Source organism: Pseudorasbora parva, chromosome 14 (assembly GCF_024679245.1).
Source record: "Pseudorasbora parva isolate DD20220531a chromosome 14, ASM2467924v1, whole genome shotgun sequence".
NCBI classification, from domain to species: domain Eukaryota; kingdom Metazoa; phylum Chordata; class Actinopteri; order Cypriniformes; family Gobionidae; genus Pseudorasbora; species Pseudorasbora parva.
Window position 1 is genome coordinate 24,208,666 of NC_090185.1, and position 6,000 is coordinate 24,214,665.

The following is a 6,000-nucleotide window of genomic DNA, read 5'->3' on the forward strand; positions in this document are numbered from 1 at the left end:
TACAGTTTGCAACCATAAGCAATCAAGTTGTTTTGATTTGTTTACGGACATATTGCGTCTCATTCAGCTCTCTAGGTATTATTGTAAAGTGTTACCAAATAATATTATATACTTGTTTGACATGAAGTGTTTTAAATAATATCTCTGGCTTTTATGTGAGTATTTATGCTCAAGATACTTGACCAAAGATGTAATTTGTTCACCTCGCCTGTGCTCTTTTTTGTAGTATGTGTTCTGCTACGACAACAACATGACAGAAGACAGGAAAGATTGTGTAATGTGAGCTGTGCAGCAATTTTGGTAGTCTGTCAGTCGTGTAGTGAGGGCACGGCCTAAGTTGCATTGGATAAAAGCGTCTGCCAAATAAATAAATGTAAATGGATGTTACATGAGCCGCAAGGACTGTGCTGAGGCTGATGGGATTAGATGCTCTTGATTGAGTCTTATACCTCTGCTTGAACTCTTTTCAGTTGATTCTACAAAGAAAATTACACCTACGTCAAGGTTCATGCGGACACGTACGCACGTGTGTTTGTCCCAAAGCACAGCCTACAAATATACACAACTGACTTCCCTGTAGGGACTTTTTGTCTGGTTAATTGTGGGTAAACTAGCCTTGCTGGCTAAACATGTTTAAATGCCACAACAAAATGGTACATTAAAACCCACAAAACATATTTTTGTTAATCATACAATACATTCTGTCAGCCAAAATAAAGACACATTATATCTTATATCACCAATGTAATTCCTGTCATTGTCACTGAATAAAACATTGCCATTTTTACCTTCACAATCCTGCACATTTAAAGCCACAATATGTAATTTTTCACCACTTATTCAAAACAAAGGCATTGCTTGACGAGACAAGCTCTTCCACTTCTTCTGGTCATGTGTATGTGGGGTAACGCAGCACTGTTTTATATATTAGATACAATATTTGACTCTGTTGAAAATTATGTTAGAATGCTACTTTGTAGCCCCTTTCACACTGCGATTCCGGCAAATACATGGATAATGCGACCCGGCATTTGTTCCCGGGCCGCTAGATTTGGTCCATTCACACTGCCAGCGAAATACCGTAATATGTGCGCTTTCACACACAACGCTTAACGGTCCCGGGGCGAGTTGACACGTGACATCCTGATGTGACGTATAATGGCGAGCGATCTCCGCTTCAGCGCGGATAGTAAGGAGCTCCGTGGTCTCGACTTGTGTCCAGTTTGCGCACATTTCTGCTTGTTTAATTTGAGTTTCTTTTGTATACGAACACTCTCTGCGTTTAAAACACCGACTAGCTCTTCTGGCACTGCAGGGTTGTATTATTGAAAAAACAAGCTCTAGGAGTCGCACGATAACTACGTAACATACACGTTGCGGCATTAGTTTCGGCTTTTGTTCTCACAGCGCTCGTCCCGGGTCGAATACCGCAATATTACTAGGTCCCCGACCCGGGTCGAATTCGGTAATCAATCCCGGGACGTGGTTGCTTTCACACAGAAGGCGACCCGGCAATGTTCCGGGAATATTGCGGGTCCGACGTGCAGTGTGAAAGGGGCTTAAGTGTTTGCTCTGTGGCTCCTATGAGACACTTGTCACACACTAAACTAAATCAGTATTAGGTATGGTAAAACATGGTACACGTGGTAAATCAAGAAAACGAAATTTAAACAATAAGACTGTGATGAGCTATATAACATCACATAACATTAATTATTAGTTTTCTGTCAATCAATGTATCCAAACCTGTCTAATAAAACCCATAGGCCTAATATTTTGAAGCGTTTTTGGAGTTTCCATGGTTTCTAGAAAATAAAACGAGGCTAACGGTCTTTGTCCTGGTTATTTCAACCTTCTTGGAAACATTTGGGATAATGTAAGTGCACAAGTCAACAAAATATATGACACTGTTCTAGTGATTTTTGGACATTTGAATCCAAAAATCTTACGTATTGTGCCTTTAAATTATCAGCTAGATAACTGCAATGTTGGATGTCAAGTTATAAGAATATACAACAATACATAAGACAAAAAATACAGATACAGTAAATACAGACCTTTTTTTGCTAATGCTACCGGGGTGCCTCAGGGCTCAGTGCTTGGACCAATTCACTTCTCCATCTACATGTCATTACTAGGATCTGACGTTCAAAAACATGACTTTCCTACCACTGCTATGCTGATGACACAACTCTACCTTTTGATTCCAGCTGTATGATAGGACAGTAGCTGCTCGCATCACAGCCTGCCTGACACTTCTTGCTGGATGAAGGACTATCACCTTCAACTCAACCTTGCCAAGACTTGTGGTTTCGGCCAACCCAACACTTTTCCATTCAAATCACAACTTCTCCATTCAGCTTGGCTTATCAACCATAACTCCTTCCAGGACAGCCAGGAACCAACTGTCCAGTCCTGCAGATCGACTCTCATGAGCTGGTTCTATTTAGTGAATCAAGCACACACAGTGCAACCAGTTTAGTCTGACTCCTATATGACTCCTCAAAAGCCTCTTTGTATGTTAGAAATGTTATAGATTGATAAGTCTGTCAACTTCTTGTCCAAACATCTACTCTTGACACAGCAGAAGTGAACTCATCCCAGCCTGGATGGGTTGGGTTTTTGGGGGGAATGGGGGCCCTCTTTACTTTTATGGCCTGTGTTGCAGGCCTATGGAGATTTGGTTTCATTTTCCCGGAGCGGGACAGATCCTGCAGGCCCCACTGCTGGCAGCAGCTTTTATTTGATGTGGACGTCTCGTGTTGGGTTTCAGCACCAGCTAAACATATGATCTTCATTACAGGCTGGAGCAGGAACGGATGGCGGTTGCTGACTGGTGATGCTATGGACACATAGATTTGGAGCGAGGCGTTAATACAGACCACACTGACATCCGCTGCCAGACAGGGGGTAAAAGTCAGCAGCTAAATCTGACATCAAACATGTATAGTCTCTTCAGCGAAATCTGAGATGCGGCTTTATCTAGGAGCTGAAATGTACCGTGAGATATCTGACAGGGTTTTGTAGAGACAAGGCGTGTGGCGTATAGGCCGTAATCTCACCATTTATCACCACTGTTTACTGAGGCTGTACAGATCTTCAAAAAAATAAATAATATGGCATAAATATGATAAATGACAAAACAAAACGCATTCTATGAGAAAATCAACTCTTCGCTGTCTTGGAGCTGTAGCCTACTGATCGCACAGGATATCCAAGATTCAGGTATCAGCAGATTTGTCCAGATTAACCTGGATTTATAAGAGATGTTGTGCACGGAGATTACCAATGCTGCTTATGTAACAAGTGCAACCGATCAACTAGTGTGAATGTAGAGTTCACTTGTGCCAGTAGCAAAGTCCCCTTTTGGTGTTATTTTTCCAATATGAATTCAAGTTCTAGATCAGGGGTGCCCAATCATGTTCCTGGACCTGGAGATCTACCTACCCAGTTCAGATCTAACCTTAAAGGGATAGTTCACTCAAAAATGAAAATTCTACTCACCCTAATGTTGTTCCAAACCCTTAAGAGATTCGTTCATCTTCACAACACAAATTAAGATATTTTTAATGAAATTCGAGAGCTCTCTGACCCCTCCATAGACAGAAATTGAATTAAATTTTTAAAGGCCCAGAAAGTTAGTAAAGACATTGTTAAAATAGTATGGAATAATATGGAACTCCAGTGGTTACACCTTAATTTTATGAACCAAAGTGAATACTTTTTGTGCGCACAAACAAACAAAAATTATTACTTTATTTAACAATTTCGTTCTAGCCTGTGTCTGACTCCTACACAGTTTACGTTGTAAATACAGTGCTGCTTCTGCATCATCATCACACGCTTGCTGACGTAAACGGCATCAACTGAACTCGTAGAACTCGAAACCTATGCACTTTACAACGGAAAAATTATATTTTGTGTGTGTGTGTAGCCTTTATCTGCATATCTGAAACATCATCCACTGGTGTCGCTGTTGGCCACTGTTAGGTATTTATACATTATTAAATCTCATATTTCTTTTTTGTACTGTGAATTATTTCATAATTTGATTTATTCTTATTTTTGAGCCTCCCATGAGAAAACAGCCCAGGTTAAATGAAAGTCATTTGGGTTAAGAATGACGGAATTCACAAATATATGGTGCCTTAAATGTTATCATATTCAAACGAACACAATAACATTAAAAAAGTCATCAATTCAGTAAATTATAGGAGTTCTTAGATTAACCACATTTAAAAGCTGTCATACCCAGCAGGTTTGTTTTATTGAGCTTATAATAGTGTAACTCTCTGTTTTATTGTCTAGGCCTTAGCATCTATTGTTCCCCCTCCGTTTGTGATTCAAAATATTTAGATCTCACATTTCCATAATATGATGGGACAGGAACATTCACATTTATTGCGTCTTTATCCTAAGTCCATTCTCTCCGTAAAATCATAACGGCACAGTATTTTATAACGCTCCCTTATCAGCTTCGGGGTTTAGTTATTTACTTTAAAATGGACTAATTTCTTATTCTAGCAGAGGGGGGAACGGCTGCTGACTTGAACAGCTGCTTCATGACCCAAAAAACTGTCAGTCTTTCCCTGGAATAAATTGTGGACTGTTCCATTTCCGACGGAGGGGGAGCGACTGTGTGGAGAAAGACATGCGGAGGAGAAAACGGCATTAATTACCTCAGGATTTGTTTTCTGAAACACAAAACACTTAAAACGCATTTTTAAATACATATGTGATTGGTTTGTAGGAATATAATGGTGGTGTTTGTACGATTAAAAGTTTATATGTGTCTGTGTTTACCTCAGTGTTTTTTCGCTCCGATTCGGGTAGGCTCATAGTAGAATCAATTCACAGAGAGGGGAGCTTGAAACCGTCCTCTCGTGCCCGCGCGCTGAGTTTGGTGAGCGGCGTGTTGGGTATCTCGGAGCTGAACTCTGGGTGTAAGATGTATGATAAGCTGTCCATCTCCAGGAGACATATTCATTTGTTTAAATGTTTCTAACATGAACGTGCGTTTGAGAGTGAAAGAAACAGGCGTTGCGCGCGCGCATTCGTTTGGTTACGGAAATTAAAACATTCTTCGCGTTCTTTAAGTTGCATCTTAAAGTTTCTCTTCAAGCCATTCTGCTGTTCAGGGCTTTAAAACGTGCATTTGTCTTCACCGCAGCGTTGTCACGTGTTTAAAAGCAAACAGTACGGTTAATTTTTTTTCTCAGGTCTATGTAGGTCTGATTCACTTGGTTAATTTGATTGACAGGCGTCAAGTATTACTCATGCAACTCCTTTGTGACGTCACGCGTCGTTAAACTCATGAATTATGTATATTATACATATTTATGACATTGAAAGGATGATATTTCATGTGTACATTGTTTTTGTTCTCGTTTATTGGGGGAAAACACCAGAATCGTCACTAACTGTCAAATTCATTCCACGAAACATTTCATATATTTAAAATATTTATATTGCTCCTTACTAAAGAGAGTCATTTTTAATATGTTTTAATATAGAAGTGAAGTGGCTATTACCAAAAAAAATGTCCATCCATAGTGTGGAATGAGGGCTGGCAATCCATGCATATAGATGTTCATATTTTTTAATTTAATCATAGCTTATTGCTGTCTTGTACGGTATACAACCTAAATCCAAGGTCAAACAAATACACAAATATGTCAATGTCATGCCTTATGCATATTTGGTGGTCTGTAAATGACCACATTAGTAAAACATCCAGAAAGCACCTACTTATGCATACATGAGATGATTATGGAAAATAGGCGATATCACATTCATACCACTTAGTTTCTCTCACTGTTTTTCTCTCTTTCATTATTCTGTTCGTTTCTACAGGCATGGCTATTTTCACAGGGCCCTGTGTGGCAGCGGCTTTGGCTCTTCAATACACTGCAGGCTGACTTTACCAGCAGGCTGGGACTGATAAGGAAGTCGTATATGGTTGAAGCGGAGTTCTAGCCCAAAGACCTCGGCAGCAATAAC

General features: G+C 39.9%; 1 long non-coding RNA gene across 1 annotated transcript in view; it reads right to left on the reverse strand.

Moving 5' to 3' along the window:
* LOC137040408 (uncharacterized) overlaps positions 1-5,203 on the reverse strand; it is a 54,792-nt gene extending 49,589 nt beyond the window's left edge. Inside the window, exon 1 of the long non-coding RNA XR_010897893.1 lies at positions 4,804-5,203. This is a non-coding gene — a long non-coding RNA (uncharacterized lncRNA). The remainder of the gene's footprint in view (positions 1-4,803) is intronic.
* Between the last annotated feature and the right edge of the window lie 797 nt (positions 5,204-6,000).